The 22,749-nt window shown below is 39.5% G+C and overlaps 1 protein-coding gene and 1 pseudogene across 1 annotated transcript in view; one reads left to right on the forward strand and one right to left on the reverse strand.

Moving 5' to 3' along the window:
- LOC126963006 (aldo-keto reductase family 1 member C1) overlaps window positions 1-22,749 on the forward strand; it is a 1,156,278-nt gene that overhangs the window by 1,085,598 nt on the left and 47,931 nt on the right. The gene's annotated exons all lie outside the window — the stretch shown is intronic.
- On the reverse strand, window positions 1,473-13,608 carry LOC126962992 (aldo-keto reductase family 1 member C15-like; annotated as a pseudogene).

Below are 22,749 nucleotides of genomic sequence, written 5' to 3' on the forward strand. Positions count from 1 at the left end.
TCTTTCTGTTTAGAGAACTTATTTTAGCCATTATTTTAGGTTAGGTCTTCGAGAAAGAAATCTTTTATTTTACCTTCATCTGCAAATACCTTCATATCTCTTTTATTTTGAAAAGTATTTTTGCTGGATACAAGATTCTGGATTGAAAATTATTTTCTTTCAGCATTTGAAAATTACTGTCACTTGCCTCCATGGTTGTTTGATGAGACATTCACAATTATTTGAATTATTTTTTCTATAGGTTAGTTGACATTTTTCTCTTGCTTTTTCACAAGCTTTTCTTTTCTTTTAGTTTTCATACATTTAATTATGATATGTCTTGGTCTGTATTTCTTTTGGTTTATATTGTTTGAAGATCGCTTATCTTCTTGACTCTATAGGTTTATGTGTATTTCTAAATTTGAAAAGCTTTCAGCAATTAAAGTAGCCATTATTTCTCTAAGCACTTTTCCAGCCCACCCTTTGCTTCCTTTCCTTTCAGGATTTTGATGGCATGAACGTTAAGTCTTTTGTTAGAGTTCCACAGGTTCTTGAAGCTCTGTTCCTTTTCTTCTTCTGTCTGTTTTCTTCGTGTTGCTCCTATTGGATGATTTATATTACTTTATCTTCCAGATCAATAATTATCTCCTCTGTTTCTTATGTTATGCTATTGATTCCATTGATTAAAATTTTAATTTTGTGTATTGTATTTTTCAGTTCTAAAATTTCCAAATTTGGTTATTCATTTATCTTCTATTTATTTTCTAAAACTTTCTAATTTTTTTAAAACTTTTTATTTTTTCATTTGTTGCAAGTGTGTTTATAATTGTTTGTTGAAACATTTTTACAATGGTTGCTTTAAAATCTTGGTCAGATAATTGTAACATCTTGAACATCTGGGTATACCATCTGTTGCTTATCCTTATTTATTCAACCTGAGACCATCCTTGTTCTTGGTATAAGTAACTTTTAAAATTAAAACTTGGACATTTTGGATATTATATATTAAGTTTTACATTCATTTATAATATCTAATATAATTGTATAGTGTGGATAATTCACAGAAAAGAAAAAATGCTCAAGAACCACAAACAAGTGAAAAAAGTAGGTTTTGCAAATTTGAAGGTATACCAAATTATTAGCATTTTTTGAGAGATTCACATCCCCTGTGATCACCCCTTCCAGGGATGTCAGCATTTTAGCCTTAGTGAGATGGGAAAGAAACAAAAAAGCAAATGCCAAAGCTGCAGCAAGTTAGGTTATTTCAAATACATCTTTATTTTGGCAGTTGTGGTGGTGGGGTGAGGTGGGGGTAGGAATCAAGAGAAAACTAGGTTTAGATACTTTTATTTTCTGATCCAGAGTCTTAGGCCAACTTGTAACTGGCCAGGCTAATCAATCTGGAATAAACTAGAAAACTTCCCATCCGTGAGATATTCTCTATTCATCTCAACCCAAATCAATAAACTCTGGAACAACCACAGACTCTTTTCTTAATATTCATCAAGAAATGGATAATCTGGGTGATGAGAAAAGCTAAAAGGTAAAGAGAGAATCTTAGTCAATTCATTGTTTCTGGGCTGGTAAGACAAATTTCTGTTAAACTGTGTGAGCCTACAGTTAACACAGTTTTCTTTGTGAGTTAAGTACAAACCCAAGTAGTTTTATGATAATAACATACTATTACATGATACTATCATGAATACATTGTGGAAAATAAATATACCTCCACACATGGGCACACATTCACAAATATACCAATGCATTCCATTTTTGCAATATGTCATTCTACAGCTTGAGAAGATAAACTGTTTGCGTTTATATTTTGAACCTCTAGGAGGGCAGAAACAAATTCTGTCTTTTTTAAAACAATGCTTAGTCTGATTTAATATATAAAGCTAATAAATATTTTAAGGTGATAATGAGGAAGGTGATAAAATTATTACTGTTCAATGTATGTCAAACATTCAGAAATGATTTATCTATGACTTTTCTTGGGAGAAAATTTTATATTATACCTAGAGATAGATACAGTGGTTAGAAGATGAAGTCACTTCAATGGGGTACTTCCATTTTAGCAAGGGGGATAAAACTCTTTCTATATATGAAGTAATAATTTTTGACATAGAAAATACCAAGTCATTGAATGTTATTGTTGATTAATATTACTGATATTTATTGTTAGGGGTACCTGCCTGCATCTCCACTCTCTGTTACCCTTACCCTCTTTATCATTTTATGATGTTATTTATTCAACCAATATGTATTGGGTACCCAGGGAGAGAGTAGTTTAAGAACATAAACAAAACAAAAACCCTGCCCTTGGAATCTAACACTCTAATGTGGTAAAGATAAAATAAACTGAATAAACTAGTAAAATACATGATATGTAAATTAGGGATATGTGTCAAGGACAAAGATAAAGCAGAGTACAGAGAAAGACTCTTCTAGGACGAGTTGCATTTTTAGATAAGTGACAGAGAAGGCATCATTGAGTGATATATGAGTGAAGACCTGAAGGATGTAAAGGAGTGAGCTATCTAGGCAGGGGGAATGGCCAGTGGAAAGGCCCTAAGACAGGCCTGATATATGTCAGTGATATGGTTTGGCTGTGTCCCCACCCAAATCTCATCTTGAATTATAACTCCCACAATTCCCATGTGCCATGGGAGGAACCCAGTGGGAGGTGATTGAATTATGAAGGTGGGTTTTTCCTGTTCCGGTTTTGTGATAGTGAATCAGTCTCACGAGATCTGATGGTTTTAACAACAGGAATTTCTCTACACAGGCTCTCTTTTTACCTGCTGCCATCCATGTAAGACATGACTTGTTTCTCCTTACCTTCTACCATGATAGTGAGGCTTCCCCAGACACTTGGAACTGTAAGTCTGTTAAACCTCTATTTCTTTTGTAAATTGCCTAGTCTTGAATATGTCTTTATCAGCAGTGTGAAAGTGGAAAAATACAGTCAGGAACAGCATGGAGGTCACTGGTGCTCCATTGGAGTCAATAGTGGGGAGAAGAGCAGGACAGGGACACAGAGAGTTAAGGGAGGGAGTGCCTATTAGCCCTTGTAGGTCTGTGTAAGGAATTTGGTCTTAATTCTGAGTGAAATGGTAGGCTCCCAAATATTGAGGAGTTCCTGCATACACCCTTTTTAACCTGTTCACTGTGGCTACTATGCCTGGGGCTAAAGTATAGAAGAGGGAGGACTACCAGGAGCCAGTTACTTTATCAGAAAGACATTGGTATGAGCGTGGTGTGTGTGTGTGTGTGTGTGTGTACGCGCGTGTGCGTCTCTGTGTGTATCTGTGTGTGTCTGTGTGTATTGGGGAAGGGATTGCAGATACCATTATGAGCCCAATTACAGACATGATAATTTGGAGATGCATAGTAGATATCCAAGTAGAGGCGAGTAGACAGATATATAAACCTTGATCCAGAGCCTTTAACTGAGTTGGATATGATTTGGGGAAGTCTATATTTACATGATATTTGAAGCATGAGACTAGATGAAATCAACAATGATGTTAAAGTAGATAGAGAAAGGAGAAGAGGTCTAGGTTGAGCTCTAAGTCACTCCAAAACTGAGAGGTCAAGCTAATGAGGAGAAACCAGCAAAGAACATTAGAAGAAATGGCAAGGGTTGAGGGTGTTTTCAAGAATGTTAGTATATTCATTGACCCCCAGAATTTAAGCAGGCAAAGAAGGACAGAGGGCACATTAGAGGGTCAAGTAACAGTGAATTATAGGGCATGTGGTAATCAAAGGATTATTGAAGTCGGCCATGTAGAGAAGGAGCTGGACATGTAGGAGGTGATGACTATCCTATTTAATAGTGATGACTATTAAAACTGACATCCAGGCATGGTTGTAGTAACTGGTAATGGCAAGGTCTAGAATAAGACTATTAGGTTGACAGGCTGAGTTAGACTGAAGGATAAACACATTGGAAGAGGAAAGTCACAAAACAGAAAGATGAGACTATTACAAGGATTATGTCTGTAGTGTTGAAATCAAAAGAAATTATGACAGGTCTACTGTTGGAGGGAATGAAAACTAGGAACTAAAATCTTTGGTGGATGAGAGAAGACCTGGGAATGCAGCCCTGATGACTGCAAAGGACAGGGGTAGTGCTGGGTTCATCTGATGACACAAAGTCCAGAGCTGAATGCTTTTAGAAAGAGAATTCCTACTCAATATTCAGGCTTAGCACTACTAAGGTCTTGGGACGGATAACAGTCCCAACTGGAGAGGGCTGATGGGAATCAGTGCTACCAAGAGAAATAGGGTTTCAGCTGTTGGGAAAAGGTGAAAAGAACATGTAGAAAAGACAACAAAGATAAAACGGTTTTGCCAATAGTTGAGGAGGAGTTTCAGAAAGCACAGTGAAAAAAATGTTGAGGTGGTGTACACAGAGCTATTTAGGAACCAGGAATTTTAGGCTCCTGTAGTGACTGAACTAATAGTAACAAAGACCATGATAGCCTCAAAGGAGTTAAGGGGCTAGTGAACAGAGGAGGATGGGAGTCTGTCCAGGAGCTACTGGATTCCTTGCTCTTCCCATGTTTGGAGATGTTTACATACATAAATGTACTAAATGTCACTGAACAGAAGAAAAAATAACTTACAGATTTTTTTCTACAGCCTTCTGAGGATCATAGAATCCAAAAGTTTGAAGGGTCATTAAAAGTCTATCTTTGGAAAGAACTTTTTTCCTACCATTGGATTTTCATTATCACCTCCATTTGCTTGATACTCAGCCTCTTCCCTTTTTTCTTCCTGACTTTCCAAACCTGCTTACTCTTTACTATTGAGAACCCCCCAGACCTGAGCGAAGTTCTGAACATTGTTCAGAAACCACAGCTGAAGATCCACCCCTGTGGCCAGCCTTGCAAGAGAGTCGATTCGGGTTCAAAACCTGAATCAGAGGGGGTGGGCTTTGTTATGGAAATTAGGGAAACATGAGAAATGTTGAAATTTAGAATCAACAAGAGAAATGTTGAAATATAGAATCAACAGGACTAGGTGGTTATTTAGATGTAGGGGGTGGTATTTGTGCCATAATGGTGATATTTGTAGTATTATCATGAAGAGTACATATAGAGAAAACATTGAAGGCTTTAATTTTAAGTGTATTAAGTTTGAATTTTGGGAATAAATAGAACTATCTCTAGGAGATTTTAATTTAAAAGAAAATGTTAATTGTAGCATTACCATGAAGAGTATATATAGAGAAAACATTGAAGGCTTTAATTTTAAGTATATTAAGTCTGAACTGTAGGAATAAATAGAACTATCTCTAGAGAATTTTAATTTTAAAGAAAATCAGTGGGCTACAGGAGACCAGGAAAAATGTCTGGGTTAGAGATAGAAACCATGGAATTATTAGCATGCAGATTGGAGGGAAGCCTAGTGATGAGGGACACATGGAGGCAGCCTGGAGCCAGGAGAGCCCAGTCTTTAACAGGGAGCTTCAGTCTGTATTGAATTCTGCTCACACTCTTGTCTGGGCAGAGCCCTGAGCCTTGGAGAAATAAAAATCTCTGATCTGAAGTCTGAAGAAAAAATGCTTTCCAACAACTTTCCTAAGCAACAGACCCTGCCTTCTGTGGACTGAAATCAGTTGAATTCCCCCACTGTCCTCCTGCCTAGTGTCAACAATGAAACAAGCTACTTACATAGACATTTCCAAATAGCGTATATTCTTGTTCAAGCCGTCTATTGTTTTCATGTCCTCTGGTGTCAGCTGGAAGTCAAAAACCTGTCAGAAATGTGAGAAGATCAGTTTTAATATCCTTGAGGCAATTGCTGTTCCTTTTCTCCCCTCTCCAAAACACACAAATCCATGTAGGACTTCGTGTAGGTTTTATGAGTGAGTTGTCATGGACCAAGGATTCATTCAGTGGCATGTCATGGGAATTTGTCCATTTATAAAGTTGAGATTGTCATCGCTAATCTTCCCTCAGAGACTTTTATTGGGGAACCGTCATTATAGCAAAGAAATCCTAGAGAATTTTAAGCCCAAACCTCACATGATCTATTCCTTCATTTGACAGCTATAGAAATCAAGGGATGACTTACTCAGCACCATACTGTAGGAGAAAAACCAGGATTAGGACCCTCTCCTGACCTCTGCTCTTTCCAACCATCACACTCTCCGTTGCAGCACTGGGAGACAAAGCCATTAAATATGGTGCTTATATGCATAGAGTGTAAAAGGAGATAAACTGCCCAAATATACCTTGAGAGCTTTGCAAAAGATACCATGGGGAAATGATGTGTCTCTGTCAATCTCCTGCTGCCACCACCCTGCCCTGTACCTGGAAGTTTTCTTTGATTCTCTTTTCATTGAAGCTCTTCGCCAGGACCACCACCCCCCACTGCAGCTGGTAGCGCAAGGCAACCTGGCCTGGAGTTCGCCTGTGCTTTTCAGCAATGGCATTGAGTATTGGATCCTCCAGGAGAACTGGGTTGCCTTTTTTCACCCTGAGAGGAGAGGCAGAGATGCTGCAAGTCTGAGGCTGAATATCCATTTTACTTGGGAGCTGCTTATTCTGGTCAGGGATGCTAATCCTCTAGAACTTTCCTCATGACCTTCTGGCTGTCTTAATATGTTTTGCTTCTTTTGTTATATCCAAAGAAGAAGAACAAAGGAATGGAAGGTGGCAGTTCTATTCAGCTCTTATAATGTAGGTCTGGGTTAGGTAAAAGGTTTACAAGTGAATTTACTCCTGCTATCTATTTTTAATTTCCCCAAATAATTGAGAGATTACTTCAGAAGGTATAGTATCTGTGATTAAAATAACTTTACGGGCCAGGCAAGGTGGCTTACACCTCTAATCCCAGCACTTTGGGAGGCCAAGGTAGGAGGATCACTTGAGCCCAGGAATTCAAGACTAGCCTGGGTAACACAGTGAGACCCTGTCCCTACAAAAATAAAAATAAACAATTAGCCAGGCATGGTGGTGCACTCCTGTAGTCCCAGCTACTCAGGAGGTCTAGGAGGGAAGATCCTGACTTGATCCTGGAAGGTCAAGCCTGCAACAAGCTGTGATTGTGCCCCTGCACTCCAGCCTGGATGACAGAGTGAGACCCCCATCTAAAAAAAATAAATAAAACAAAATGACTTTATGAAGATTATTACCATTCCTTGTCTGAGTCAGACCCCAAGGCAGAATGTGCAGTCATGACAATGTCCTTGGACTTGCAGAACTCCAGGAGTTTGCTGTGGTTGAGGTAAGGGTGACATTCCACCTGCAGAATGCCAAGCAAGAGAATTAGGTTACAGAACCACCACCACCAAGTTTACCAGGGACATGCAGCGCCACATTGCATGGTATCAAACATCTTTTAGAATACCAGCAACACAGGCCAAGCCATGATTGTCATCCACAGCTGTACCCATGAGGCTCCCACGGGCTTTACTTTGGGATGACAGCCCATAGAGGGCATAGCAGTATTGATTAAATAATTAACTCAGTGCTCTTAGATGGCAGGTTGTATACAAGACCAAAAGAGAATTTCAGTCTCCCAGACTGAAAACCATGGTGACGTCTTTGGTTCTTGTTCATTTATTGTTTATGTATAACGAGCAGCAATTTCTGCCTTTCTTGGTTCTTTAATCTCAGTATTCCTTATTTTTAAGGAATATTCCCATTTTCTTCATTGCTGCGACTCCTGATATCCAATAAATTGTCCCTCAACATTTTTTTGAGACTCTGTCTCAAAAAAAAAAATGTGAGTGAGTGGCCAGGACAGAGTTAAAGGAACCAGCATGGTCTTTAGTGAATACCTAGAAAAGTTTGATGGAGCAATGGCAAAACAAGTACCAACAAGTGCCAAAAGAACAGGAAGTGTAGCAGGTGTGGCCCGAGAGGCAGGCCTTCCACCTACAGGCCCACCAGCTTCTGCTTTCTGACCTAATTCCCTGCACTGTCCACTCACTCACCATGTCCAATCTCACATGTCCACTTGCTGTTCTTGGACACGCTAGTGTCTCTCCCCTCTTAAAAACATTGCCGTGACCCGGTGCGATGGTTTACTCCTGTAATCCTAGCACTTTGGGAGGCTGAGGCGGGTGGATCACCTGAGGTCAGAGGTTCTGGACCAGCCTGGCCAACATGGTGAAACCCCGTCTCTACCAAAAATACAAAAATTAGCTGAGCATGGTAACACGTGCCTGTAACCCCAGCTACTCAGGAGGCTGAGGGCAGGAGAATCGCGTGAACCCAGGAGGCAGACCTTGTGGTGAGCCAAGATCACACTATTGCACTCCAGCCCGGGTGACAGAGCAAGACTCCGTCTAAAGAAACAAAAACAAAAGAAAACCTTTGCCTTGTCTTTCTTTCTGCCTGCATCACTCTTTCCCCAGACACCCACACAATCAATTCCTGCATCTACTGCAATTCTTTGCTCAAATGTCCACTTTTTTTTTTTGGAGACAAAGTCTCACTCTGTCACCAGGCTGGAGTGCAGTGGCACCATCTCTGCTCACTGCACCCTCCACCTCCTGGGTTCAAGCAATTCTCGTGCCTCAGCGTCCTGATTATAAGCATGTGCCACCACACCCAGCTAATTTTTGTGTTTTTAGTACAGACAGGGTTTCACCACATTGGCCAGGATGGTCTCGATCTTCTGACGTCGTGATTCACCCACCTCTGCTTTCAAAGAGGCCTACCCTGCCACTCTGTTTTTCATTGATAGTCTGTGCCCCAAACCAACTCCAGTGCTCAGCTTTATTTCTCACCCCCACCTACCACACCACCTACCCATGCCTGGGCCAACACCCTGATTCTGTTCACTGATGTTGCCTGGGTAAGAAGAATAGAACTTGATACACCCTAGGCACTCAGTACATACTTGCTGGATGATTAAGTGGATGAAATGTGAAAACAGAGGCAGAGAGACATTCGGGGACTCTCCCCAGTCTGAACAGTGGGCAGAATTAGACAAGGTCCAGTTTCCTGAATTCCTTGTCCATTTTTCCTCTCTCTCCCAAGGTGCAGAGATGTTGGGCTCACTGGAGCTGCACTCACCTCCCATGTGCTGCAGAGATCCACTGTGTCAAAAACGATCTTTCTCTGTGCATCCATCGGCAAAATCTCCTCCCCAGGCTGGAACATGAAAAGAAAGAGAGTTTGCACAAAGCTCTGTCTGGCCTCAGCCAAGCTTGGGGCCCATAAACCTTGAGACTGATAGAACCATCTGTCCTTATTCTTGAACAGATTTGTAAAATTAGGCTAATGGCTAGGGAAGTACATGCAGGAAATATGCGTTCTAGAAATGCTTTCGAACGTTACAGATTCAATAAATATTGACTGTGTCAAGGCTAAGCTGAGGCACTTGGATCCCCTCCCAGGCAGACTCTGGGGTGTTATGGTGCCCAGCAGGCCCCCTGGTCCTGGACCCTTGCGAAGAGCTGTCTCCTTGCCAGTGACTTGTCAGCATTCAAAGCTGAGTCTCGTCCTCACCGAACTTCCTGTTCCTAAACTGAACTCCACTGTCGGCGACATGGGTTTGAGACTCCTTGAAAATGTCAGCAGTACATCCACAACACTGAGGCAAAGCCGTGGATACCAGTGAACTCCTGTCACTCTGGGGCTAGAGTTGTGAACTGACTTTGGAACAGTTTCAGAAAATAAAAAGCACAAGGGAGAATCTTCAAGTATTATTTATCTTCTCATCCTCACAAACTAATTCCCCTCTTGCATTCAGTTACTAATATTTATGTTGATCACCAAATTAAAACAACTTGTGCTAACCTGCAAAGGTAATGGGAAATGAAGAAGGTAAAGATGCATGTAGCTCAGCTGAAGTTTCTTCAGTGACATTTCAAGGCCTCTTTGGACCAATTCTGTGTGGGAAAAGGTGCCCCACACCTACAATGGTTGAAAGAGAAGTTGTGTGAGATTATTTCTTCAAAAGTCTTCGAGAGAGCTTAGTGAAATGGCAAATAAACATCAGCAGCCAAGCCATCTTAGAGAAGTGACAAGTTACTCCCAGTGAATGTGTAAGTTCTTAATTATCATAGCAGATTTTCATATGGAATAAAGCCAATAAATGTAGGAAAAAAATATGGGTTTCAGCAGAGATTCTCAAACTTTAGAAGGTAAAAGAATAATCTGATTTGCTTGTACAAAACACATTCCTGGGTTCTACTCCAAACGTAATAAATCACAACATCTGGAGAGTGGACTGGGAAAATGCCTGCCAGACAATAACCTGAACTGATGGTGATTCAGTAGGCCCTGGCTTGACTGTATTAAATGGTTAGGTTTCCCAAAGAAAGTTAGGCCCATAGGAGAAATCTTTTTTGGGTGCTTCAGTTACCTCATTCTAAGAGGCAGTAATCTAGGGGAAGAAATCATCAAAATGACTAAAACTAAGGAAACCAACGTTTCATACAATGTTTTATATGAAGGGTCACACATTTAGTACGAAAGGAGAATTAAAAGATGGGACTGAGAAGGCTGGTGCCATAGCTACTGCACAGCTAAAGGCAGTCATATGTACATGCTGGGCTGGAAGGAAGAAACTTTTTTTTTTAAATCAACTTGCATGGGATTCACTTGCACGGGCCTAAGTGCTATCTCTGTGGACTACTTCCCCTCACGTTTAAATGGTTTTTGTTTTTTGTTTTTTCTAGCAGTAGTCAGGTCAGTGAATACTAGGGTAAAAATTGCTTTGGAGTTCCTTTCCCTATCTGACTTAAATACATAAGTTATTTTATTTGTTTTGGATATAATGCCAGTGAATATGAAGAATATTATTAATAGAAGAAAATGGCTCAAGGGTTTAAAAAGTACATAAGTACATTTATAAACATTAACTTAATCTTCAGAGAAATAAACAGTAAACATTTATTGACCACAAAATGGGTGGAGATGTCAGGAGGAAGGCTCAGAGAGGTTAAAAAACTTTTTTGGTTAAGAAATTTCACCAAGTCAAATGGAATATTCAAGAACTAAAATTTGATCCTAGTTCATCTGTTTCCAAAGCCTATGCTTTCTGACTAAATCACATTACTTCATACTTTTAGCTAAGAAAGATTAAGTCACTTTGTCAAAACTTGACTATCGTAGAGTAGGAAAAGTCAAATCATTTCTGAGTTAAAACATATGATAATAATAACAGCATTTTTGAGCATCTGAAATGTTATCAAATACTTTTCAGCAAGATTTACATGTGTTTTTAAAAGTGTAACACTCATGAAAATCCTGTGACATAAATAATACTGTCTCTGTTTTACAACTTGGGAAACTGAAGGATAGTATTTTAGTAGTTTGTCGAAGGTCGCACATATTCATTTATTTTTACACTTGCTATAGACTAGGGAAGGTCACACATTTAATAAGTGGCAGAGCCTGGATTCAAATATAAAAGTCTCATTACAGAATTCACATTCCTAACCAGACTTCTCATGACGCAAGGTCTGAGTAGATGAAGATTAAACCAATGAAGAGAAATTTGCCAAGGAGCTCTACAGCTAAGAGTGAGCTCTCCGCAGAAACAGATGCATTGGTACACAGCACCTTTGTGGTATAGAATATATCTTTTCTCTTCACAGTGCCGTTGGCAATCTTCTTTTGGATGGCCTGCCCGATGGCTTCTTCATTCAGGTACGAATAAGCTGAGTCAATATGGTGGTAGCCTACATCAATTGCTACCTGGACGGCCTCTTCTACATTACTCATAGTAACCTGGAAGAGCATAAAGAGATAAAGATTTGTTTGACTCAGCAACAGATGATCAATTCTCTTAGCAGAGATATTCAAAAGAACCTTTTTCCCCCCTACTAAGGGCTAAGAGCTAGAGGTGGCAAAGCTAAATGTTGAGTAAAAATCAATAGTAAGTGTTTAGCAACTAGCTCTGAGGAAGTCCTGGTTTGTAGTATTTGCCAATTTCTATAGTGTAAATACTCCCACTATGGATGAGTTCAAGCTTGCTAAATTGGGCAAGGATGCTCACAATACACTCTTTTGAGTCCTTATGAGCACATCACAGTCTTTAAATCTCTATGTATTTATAGTATGTTTATGATCTATAGATTTGCACAATCTATAGATTTACATTCCTAACTTAATTTGCTCTATAAGAGGTTATAAAATTGGTTTTGATCCAATAATTTAGTTCTAATAGTTGTCTATCCACATAAAGATATAACTTTAGACACAATAAATTATTAATTTACCTATCTAAACTTGGAAAAACAAAGAACATTTGAGGAAGAATAAAAATAGGAATAGTTTTAAAACATTATTTTAAAAGAAATAGCTTTTAAAAGAAAAAAAGCTATTTTCTTTTAAAATATTTTAAAATAAATTATTTTTAAAATAAAAAATTATTGTAAAAGAAAAACTGATTTTTCACTTAAAAAACCCTCGTAATTAATTCTTCTTTTGGTTGCTTTGCTGGTTCTTAGGCAACACTTTCTCCTTCACATCTTTCTTATATTTTTTTAATCTCCTGGCCCACCAGCCTGGACTCTTGAAGTCATCCATAATTTTTCCATTTATATTAGCACCTCTACACTTCACTCAGTAATTATAATGCCTTTTGGGTATATTTGTTTCACTTCCAACTACGGTTGAGTCAACTGAGTCCGTGAAGATAAACTATCCCCAGGTTAAAGAGCCAAGGCATGGCAAAAGCAATACTGCATGAGAGTCTTCTTTGCAGTCCTCAGTGGTACACACCATGTTTCTCTCGTGTTGGGAAACAATCCTGCAACTTTTATAACATTCTTCACCAAGAACTACTGATATGTGCCCTTGTAAGTTTGGAGTATTTGATCCAGAAACATGGCATGGAGCCAAAGACGAGATTTTTCCAAGTACCATGTAACTCTTTCATGGCACCATCTTACCAACCTGGTCTCTCAGAGACCATGGCCACCTCAGACCACACAGCTCGCTCTAAGCCTGTCTCTCTTTCCCCAAGTTCCTTTGCTACAGAACTTTCTCTAGATACTCTTATTAGTGGTGAACAGGGAGGACTTGGGTACTAAAAATTATAGCACAACTTTAAAGTTTGCTGTGAAGTTTCTGGCACAGCATGGTAATCATGTCAACAGGGTTTTATTTCCTCTAATATACTGTGAAAATGGCTACAACTGTACAACAAGAGAGAGTAACAGCAACCAACTTACCCACCTCTGAATTCTGAGCAATCGCATGCACACTTCCATCTATCTTGATGGAGTGCCACTCCAAGCACGGTTTTGGACAAGCAGCATCAAAATCGTTTGGGAGCTTATTATAAATTATAAATGTGAATTTTAGAGCCTCATCCAAGATCTACTCAATCAGAACCTTCAGGGATAGGGCCTCCAAATGTGCATTTTTAATAAGATCCTCAAATGTTTATATCTCTACTAAAACGTGAAAAGCCCTTACTTAATGCACAAAGTAACCTAACTTGGTGAGAAGTATCCTACAAATGAGAAAAGTGAGGCCCACCTGAATTTCCCAGACTCACGTAGTGACTAATTCTGGTCAGGAACCACCTGCTGCTCCTCCTTCCCCAATGCCATTATGGTTACCTTCCTAGCAGCAGAGGTGCCAAACCCCAGAACGGGCATGAGTTTCCATCATTCAGTTTTACAGAAAGGAGTCTGTTAAAACTCATCTTCTTTTACTTTTCCTGCGAAGCAGAGGTTTTTTTCCTTTATTAGGATAAATCTGTAGAGAAAAGAAAATACAATGACTATTTTTATAACAAGTCAGAGTCTCACCCTGTCACGTGACCTCTATATTGATCTTGTATCTTGTATCTGTATTGATCTTGTATCCCACAACTTGACTGAACTTGTTTATCACCTCAAATAGTATTCTAGTAGATTCCTTAATATTTTCTTTTTTCTTTTTTATTAGAATAGAAATGGGGCCTCACTATGTTGACAAGGCTGGTCTCAAACACTTGGTTTCAAGCAGTCCTCCTACCTCAGCCTCCCAAAATGTTGAGATCACAGATGTGAGCCACTGCACCTAGCCCGTAAGATTTTCTTCAAGCATGCTGATGAAATCTGCAGGTAGAAATAGTTTTACTTCTTTTTTATAATGGCTTGACTGGTGTCCTTATAAAATTCATGTTTACCCAGAACTTCAGAATATGACCTTTTATGGAAATTAAGTTTTTACAGATATAATTAGTTAATATGAGGTCATACTGGATTAAGGTGGGTTCTAAAGTCAATGACCAAAGTCTTTAGAATGAGAAGAGAGAATACAAATACACATAGAAAAGAAGGCCACATAACTATGAAGGCAGAGACTGAAGTGATTCAACTATAAGCCAAGGCATGCCAACTACTACTGGGAGCCACCAAAAGCTAGTCAAAGGCAAGGGAAGCATCTTCCTGAGAGCTTTCAGGGGGAGTGTGGCCCTCTAAACAACTAGATGTTTGACTCAAGTCTCCAGAGCTGGAAGAGAATACAATCCTCTTTTATTGTTCTAAACCATCCAATTTGTGAATAATAGGTTATGGCAGCTCAACCTAAAACATTTTCCAATCTAGATATTTTTCTTCCCTTGCCTAATTTTCCTAGCTAGAACCTCCAGTACAATGTTTAATAGCAGTGGCAAGAATAGATATTCTTATGTTGTTCCTGATCTTAGCAGGAAAGTATTCAGTCTTTTACCAATAAGTATGAAGTGTGGGGGTTTTTTTTGTTTTTTGTTTTTTGTTTTTTTTTTTTAACAGTTGCTCTTAATAAAATAAAATCTCTTTTATTCCTAGTTTTTTGAGTTTTTTTTTTTTTGAATCATGAAAGGATGTTGGAGTTTTTAAAATGCTTTTTCTGAATTTGTTGAGATGATCATGTAGTTTTATTCTTCATTCTATTAATACAATGTATTATATTGATTGATTTTTGGGTGTTCAAACAATATTGCATTCATGGAATAAGCTTCACGTGGTCATGGTATATAATGCTTTTATGTGCTATTGGGTTCAATTTGCTAGCATTTTATTTCTATTTTTATAGCTGTATTCATAAGGGATTTTGTTTTGTAATTTTTTTTTCTTGTGATATCTGTCTGGCTTTGATATCTGGTAATACTGGTCTGTAAAAGTGAGTCCTTAAAGGTGTTCTTTCCCCCTCTGTTTTTGGAAGAGTTTGAGAAAGGTTAGTGTTAATTTTTAAATGTTTGGTAGAACTGTGTGATGCCAACTGCATCTGGGCTTTTCTTTGTGAATTTATAAAAATATATATTAGTACTTAAATTGCTTTACTTGTTATAGGACTATTTATATTATCAATTTTTTCAGTTTTAGTATTTTATATTTTTCTAAGAATTTGTCATTTCATCTGAGTTATCTTTAAAAGGGATTGCAATGTCTCCTCTTTCATTTTTGATTTTAATAATTTGTATCTTTTCTATTTTTTGCTTGATCAGTCTAACTAAAGGCTTATTGTACCAGACAAATCTCTAAGTGACCTTGAATTGGCAGTAATACAAATAGTAAGTTTTATCTCAACACCAGTAGCTTAACAACAGCAGATACAAAGCAGGCAGGAAAGAAAATAAGGGATAAATAGTTGTAGAAGACTCTCATTAACTCTGTAGTTGCAGGTTAGCCATTTAAGCTCTGAATTTTTATTTTCAATTTGCCCATCAGTCTTAAAATATGCACAGGAATAGACCATAATATGTAATCAGCTGGATTCCTAGCAAACCAGGCATACCTCTGAACTTCTGCAGGTGTTCCTACCCTTTCTCCCTTTCCTGCTCTAATGATTCCTCAGTATCCAGCCTTTTTACAGAAACAGCACATCTGCTCTCCTTATCAGACTTTTAATACATTAGCTTCTGGCAATATGTGCTGAGGCCTTGTCTATGTTTTCCGAGCATCCTGGTACTCACGCGATGGCCCACAAAGCTTGAGCAGTTGGGCAGCTCCACCCCACATACATGTTGCTGGCCACCCCAGTATTCCCCCTGCAGACGCCCCTCCCTCACGCATCATTTGGTATCTAGGATCCTGTTCATGACTCCAGTTTTGATGAGAAAAACTCAAAATTGTATAGAAAAACCTTCCTCCAAACTGGGAGGGAGCTGAGAGGCCAAAGAGTGACTGTAACAAGTTCAGCTTGGTGAGTAGATGAGTTTATTAAGACTTTACATGGGGCACTCCTGGACAGCGGCAGAACAGCTCCAGAGATCTGCACCTCCTCCTGTCTCTAAGCTGCTTTTAGGCTAATTTTCTGGCACTTTGCCTGCTGTGTGCCTATGAAGAGGCTGTTTCTCTTGGTAGGTTCTCAGATCCTTTTGGGGATGTTTGATTTCTCAGCGACACCTGCTCCTCAGCTGGACACCATGGCCTTGGCTCACCACCTGGCCTTCAAGGTTTAAGCAGCAGACGTTCACTCTTAAGTAACCGGTGGGAGACCCATCTCTCTCTCTCTCTCTCTCTCTTATTCTCTCTCTCTCTCACACACACACACACACACACACACACACACACACAAAGCATATGCATGCATTTGGTTTGCTGGAAGAACTGGGCCAGCTGTCTTGGCTGTCTGGAGAGGATATTCTAATATTGTGCACTCTGGATTTGTCTGATCGGTTCTTTTGTGGTGTTAGTTGGTTTCTGTATCTCTTTCTGTAAATAGATACTGGATTTAAAGACTTGATTCGATTCCACTTTTTAATTTTTTTAAAATTTCTGTGGGTACATAGTAGATATATATATTTATGTTGTACATGAGATGTTTTGATACAGGCATGCAATGTGTAATAATCACATCATGGAGAATGGAGTATCCATTGCCTCAAGCATTTATCATTTGTGTTACAAACAATCCAATTATGCTCTTTTAATTATTTAAAAATGTACAATGAAGTTATTATTGACTATAGTCACCCTGTTGTGCTATCAAATATTTAGGTGTTATTTATTCTTTCTACTTTTTTGTACCTATTAACTATCCCCACTTCCCTACCCCCGCAACCCACCTCCCCAGCTACACTTCCCAGACTCTGGTAACCATCCTTCCATTCTCTGTGTCCATGAGTTCAATTCTTTAGATTTTTAGATTCCAAAAATAAGTGAGAATATGTGATGTTTGTCTTTATGCCCCTGGCTTATTTCACTTAACATAATGATCTCCAGTTCCATCCATCTTCTTGCACATGGCAGGATCTCACTCTTTTTTATGGTTGAATAATACTCCGTTGTGTATATGTACCATATTTTCTTTATCAATTCATCTGTTGATGGACACTTAGGTTGCTTCCAAATCTTAGCTATTGTCAACGGTGCTGCAACAAACACGGGAGTGCAGATATTTCTTCTATATACTGATTTCCTTTCTTTTGGGTACATACCCAGCAGTGGGGTTGATGAAGCATATGATAGCTCTTTTTTTAGTTTTTTGATGAACCTCCAAACTGTTCTCCCTAATGGTTATACTAATTTACATTTTCACCAACAGTGTATGAGGCTTCCCTTTTTCTCCACATCCTATCCAGCATTTGCTATTTCTTGTCTTTTGGATATAAACCATTTTAACTAGGTTGTGATAATATCTCACTGTAGTTTTGATTTGCATTTCTCAGATGATCAGTGATGCTGAGCACGTTTTCATATATCTGTTTGGCATGGGTATGTCTTGTTTTAAGAAATATCTATTCAAATCTTTTGACCATTTTATAAATTGGATTATTACATTTTTTTCCTATGAAGTTGTTTGAGCTCCTGAAGCATCTTGGTTATTAATACTTTGTCAGATGGAGAGTTTGCAAATATTGTCTCCCATTCTGTGGGGGTTATCTCTTCACTTTGTTCATTGTTTCCTTTGCTGTGCAGAGCTTTGTAACTTATGATTCCATTTGCCCATTTTTGCTTTGGTTGCCTGGGCTTATAGGGTATCAGTCAAGAAATTTTTGCCCAGACTAATGTCCTGAAGATTTCTCCAATGTTTTCTTGTAGTAGTTTTATAGTTTGAGATCTTAGATTTAAGCCTTTAACCCATTTTGATTTGGTTTTTTTGCATATGGCAAGAGATAGGGGTAATAGTTTCATTCTTCTGCATATAGATATCCAGTTTTCCCAGCATCATTTATCGAAGGGATTGTCTTTTCCCCAGTGTATGTTCTTGGCACCTTGTTGAAAACGACTGCACTGTAGGTGTGTGGATTTGTTTCTGGGTTCTCTGTTCTGTTCCACTGATCTATGCGTCTGTTTTTATGAAAATACCCTGCTGTTTTGGTTACTATAGCTCTGTAGTAAAATTTGATGTCAGGTTCAAGGCTACAGTAACCAAAACAGCATGGTACTGGTACCAAAACAGATATACAGACCAATGGAACAGAACAGAGGCCTCAGAAATAACACCACACATCTACAACCATCTGATCTTTGACAAACCTGACAAAAATAAGAAATGGGAAAAAGATTCTCTATTTAATAAATGGTGCTGGGAAAACTGGCTAGCCATATGTAGAAAGCTGAAACTGGATCCATTCCTTATACAAAAATTAATGCAAAATGGATTAAAGACTTAAATGTTAGACCTAAAACCATAAAAACTCTAGAAGAAAACCTAGGCAATACCATTCAGGACATAGGCGTGGGCAAGGGCTTCATGATCAAAACACCACAAGCAATGGCAACAAAAGCCAAAATAGACAAATGGGATCTAATTAAACTAAAGAGCTTCTGCACGGCAAAAGAAACTACCATCAGAGTGAACAGGCAACCTACAGAATGGGAGAAAATTTTTGCAATCTACCCATCTGACAAAGGGCTAATATCCAGAATCTACAAAGAACTCAAACAAATTTATAAGAAAAAACAACCCCATCAAAAAGTGGACAAAGGATATGAACAGACACTTCTCAAAAGAAGACATCTATGCAGCCAATAGACACAAGAAGATGTGCTCATCATTACTGGTCATTAGAGAAATGCAAATCAAAACTACAATGAAAAACCATCTCACGCCAGTTAGAATGGCAATCATTAAAAAGTCAGGAAACAACAGATGCTGGAGAGGATATGGAGAAATAGGAAGTTTTTTACACTGTTGGTGGGAGTGTAAATTACTTCAACCATTGTGGAAGACAGTGTGGCAATTCCTCAAGGATCTAGAACTAGAATTACCATTTGACCCAGCAATCCCATTACTGGGTATATACCCAAAGGATTATAAATCATGCTGCTATAAAGACACATGCACTCGTGTTTATTGCAGCACTATTCACAATAGCAGAGACTTGGGACCAACCCAAACGTCCATCAGTGATAGACTGGATTAAGAAAATGTGGCACATATATACCATGGAATACTATGCAGCCATGAAAAAGGATGAGTTCATGTCCTTTGCAGTGACATGGATGAAGCTGGAAACCATCATTCTCAGCAAACTATCACAAGGACAGAAAACCAAACACCGCATGTTCTCACTCATAGGTGGGAACTGAACAATGAGATCACTTGGACACAGGGTGAGAAACATCACACACCTGGGCTTGTTGGGGGGTGGGGGCTGGCGGAAGGATAGCATTAGGAGAAATACCTAATGTAAATGATGAGTTGATGGGTGCAGCAAACCAGCTTGGCACATGTATACCTATGTATAAAACTTGAAAGTATAATTAAAAAAAAAAAAACCCAGGTAAACTGATTCCTCCAGTTTTGTATTTTTTGCTTAGGATAGCTTGGGTTATTCTGGTTATTTTAAGCTGATAGCAACAGTATTTGTATAAACAAATAAACTGGCAAAAATAAAACTAATAAAAACTTTACACCTTCAGTTCAGTTCGTACTCATACCCCAGCTTTTTAACTTTTTGTTGTTTCTATTTATATCATATTGTACTGTGTATGTCTTGAAAAGTTGTTATTATTTTGATTGGTTCATCATTTAGTTTATCTACTTAGGATTAGAGTAGTTTAGACACCACAGTTACAGTCTTACAATATTCTGTGTTTTCCTGTGTACTTACTGTTACCAGTGAGTTCTGTACGTTCAGATGATTTCTTATTTCTCATTAATGCCCTTTTCTTTCTGATTGAAGTGCTCCCTTTAGCATTTCTTGTAGGACAGGCCTGGCATTGATGAAATCCCTCAGCTTTCGTTTATCTGGGAAAGTCTTTATTTCTCCTTCATGTTTGAAGGATATTTTTACTGGATATACTATTCCAGGGTAAAAGATATTTTTCTTCAGCACTTTAACTCTGTCATGCCACTCTCTCCTGGCCTGTAAGATTTCTATGGAAAAGTCTACTGCCAGATGTATTGGAGCTCCATTGTATGTGTGTGTGTGTTTTTTTTTTTCCTTTTTCTCTCTTTTGCTGCTTTTAGGATCCTTTCTTTATCTTTGATCTTTGAAAGTTTGATTATTAAATGGCCTGAAGTACTCTTATTTGGATTAAATCTCCTTGGTGTTCTATAACCTTCTTGTATTTGGATATTGATACCTTTCTCTGGGTTTGAGAAGTTCTCTGCCATCCCTTTGAATAAACTTTCTATCTCTCTTTCTTTACCTCGTCTTTAAACCCAGTAACTCTTAGATTTGCCCTTTTGAGGCTATCCTCTAGATCCTGTATTGTTTTTTATTTTTTCCTTTTGTCTCTTCTGACTGTGTATTTTCTAATCACTGTCTTCAAGGTCACAAATTCTTCTGCTTGTTCAACTCTATTACTAAAAGACTCTGATGCATTCTTCTATATGCCAATTGCATGTGTCAGCTCCAGAATTTCTGCTTCATTCTTTTTAATTGTTTCAATCTTTTCTGTTGTTGTTGTTTTGTTTTGCCTTTGTTGTTGTTGTTGTTGTTGTTTTGAGACTGAGTCTCACTCTGTCGCCCAGGATAGAGTGCAGTGGTGTGATCTCGGCTGACTGCAACCTCCGCCTCCTGGGTTCAAGCAGTTCTCTGCCTCAGCCTCTGGAGTAGCTGTGATTACAGGCACCTGCCACCACACCCGGCTAATATTTTGTCTTTTCAGTAGAGACGGAGTTTCACCATCTTGGCCAGGCTGGTCTTGAACTCCTGATCTCGTGATCCACCCACCTCGGCCTCCCAAAGTGCTGGGATTACAAGCCTGAGCCACCGCGCCTGGCCTCAGTCTGTTTGTTAACTTTATGGAATAGAATTCTAAATTCCTTCCTGTGTTATCTTGATTTCTTTAAGTTTCCTCAACACAGCTATTTTGAGTTCTCTGTCTGAAAGGTCACATATCTGTTTCTCCAGGATAGGTCCGTGCTGCCTTATTTAGTTCCTTTGGTGAGGTCATGTTTTCCTGGATTCTCTTGATACTTGTAGGTGTCCATCCATGTCTGGACATTGAACAGTTATTTTAGTCTACACTGTCTGGGCTTGTTTGTCCCCATCCTTCTTGGGAAGGCTTTTCAGATATTCAAAAGGACTCGAGTGTTGTGATCTATGCTGTATCGGTTTCAGGGAGCACCCCAAGCCCAGTAGTGCTGTGGTTCTCGCAGACTCATAGAGGTACCACCATGGTCTTTGACAAGATACAAAAGAATTCTCTGGATTACCAGGCAGAGACTCTTATTCTCTTCCCTTACTTTCCCCCAAACAAATGGAGTCTCTCTCTGTTCTAAGTCACCTGAAGCTGGGGGTGGATTCACCCAAGCACCCCTGTGGCCACCAGCCCTTAGGACTGTGCTGGGTGAGACCTGAAGCCAGCCCAGCGCTGCGTATCACCCAAGGCCCGCTGTAACCACGCTCTGACTTCTGCCGATGTTTGCTTAAGGGTCTGGGACTCTACAATAAGAAGGTGGCAAAGCCAGCCAGGCCTAAGTCCTCCCTTCACGGCAGTAAGCTTCCCCAAGCCTCAGATGGGTCCGGTGGTGCCATCTGGAAGTCAGGAACTAGAATTAAAAACTTTAAAAGTCTACCTGGTGTTCTATTTTACTGCAGCTGAGCTGGTACTCAAACCACAAGACACAGTCCTTCCCACTTGTCTCTCCCCTTTCAAAAGGCAGAGGAGCCTCACCCCACGGCCACTACCACCAGAGGCCCCACAGGGAGTACTACCAGACTACCACTGATGTTCTCTTAAGACCCCAGGGACCTTAAGTCATCTTGTGAATGCTTCCTGGCCTGGGACTCACCCTTCAGGCCAGTGGGCTTCCTCTGGCCCAGGGCATGTTGAGAAATGCCACTAAGAGTCAAGTCCTGGAATCAGGGACCCCAAGAGCTCACTTGGTACCCTAAGCCCCCATGGCCAAGCTGGTACCTAAGGTGTAAAACAAAGTCCCCTTTACTTTTCCCTCTGCTTTTCTCAAGCAGAAGGAGTCTCACCCCATAGCCACCACAGCTCAGAATGTGCTGGGTCTTACATGAAGCCAGCAAGTCTCAGTCTCACCCAAGGCCCTCGATGTAGTACCTGGGTATTGCTGCCGGCCTCAATCTCTTTGTTAACTTTATGGAATAGAATTCTAAATTCCTTCTCTGTGTTATCTTGATTTCTTTCAGTTTCCTCAACACAGCGCTTTTGAGTTCTCTGTCTGAAAGGTCACATATCTGTTTCTCCAGGATAGGTCCATGCTGCCTTATTTAGTTCCTTTGTTGAGGTCACGTTTTCAGGACCCAAGGGCTCTTCAGTAAGCAGGTGGTGAATCCTGTCAGGACTGAGTCCTTCACTTCAAGGGGGCAGGTTCCCTTCTGGTCCAGCATGCATCTAGAAGCAACATTCAGGAGCTAGGTCCCGGAAAGAATGCCTTCCAGCTATGACTGGTGCCCTGTTCTGCTGTGGCTGAGCTGGTATCCAAGATGTAAGACAGAGTCCTCCTT

This window comes from Macaca thibetana, chromosome 9 (assembly GCF_024542745.1).
Source record: "Macaca thibetana thibetana isolate TM-01 chromosome 9, ASM2454274v1, whole genome shotgun sequence".
Classification (NCBI taxonomy): Eukaryota; Metazoa; Chordata; class Mammalia; order Primates; family Cercopithecidae; genus Macaca; species Macaca thibetana.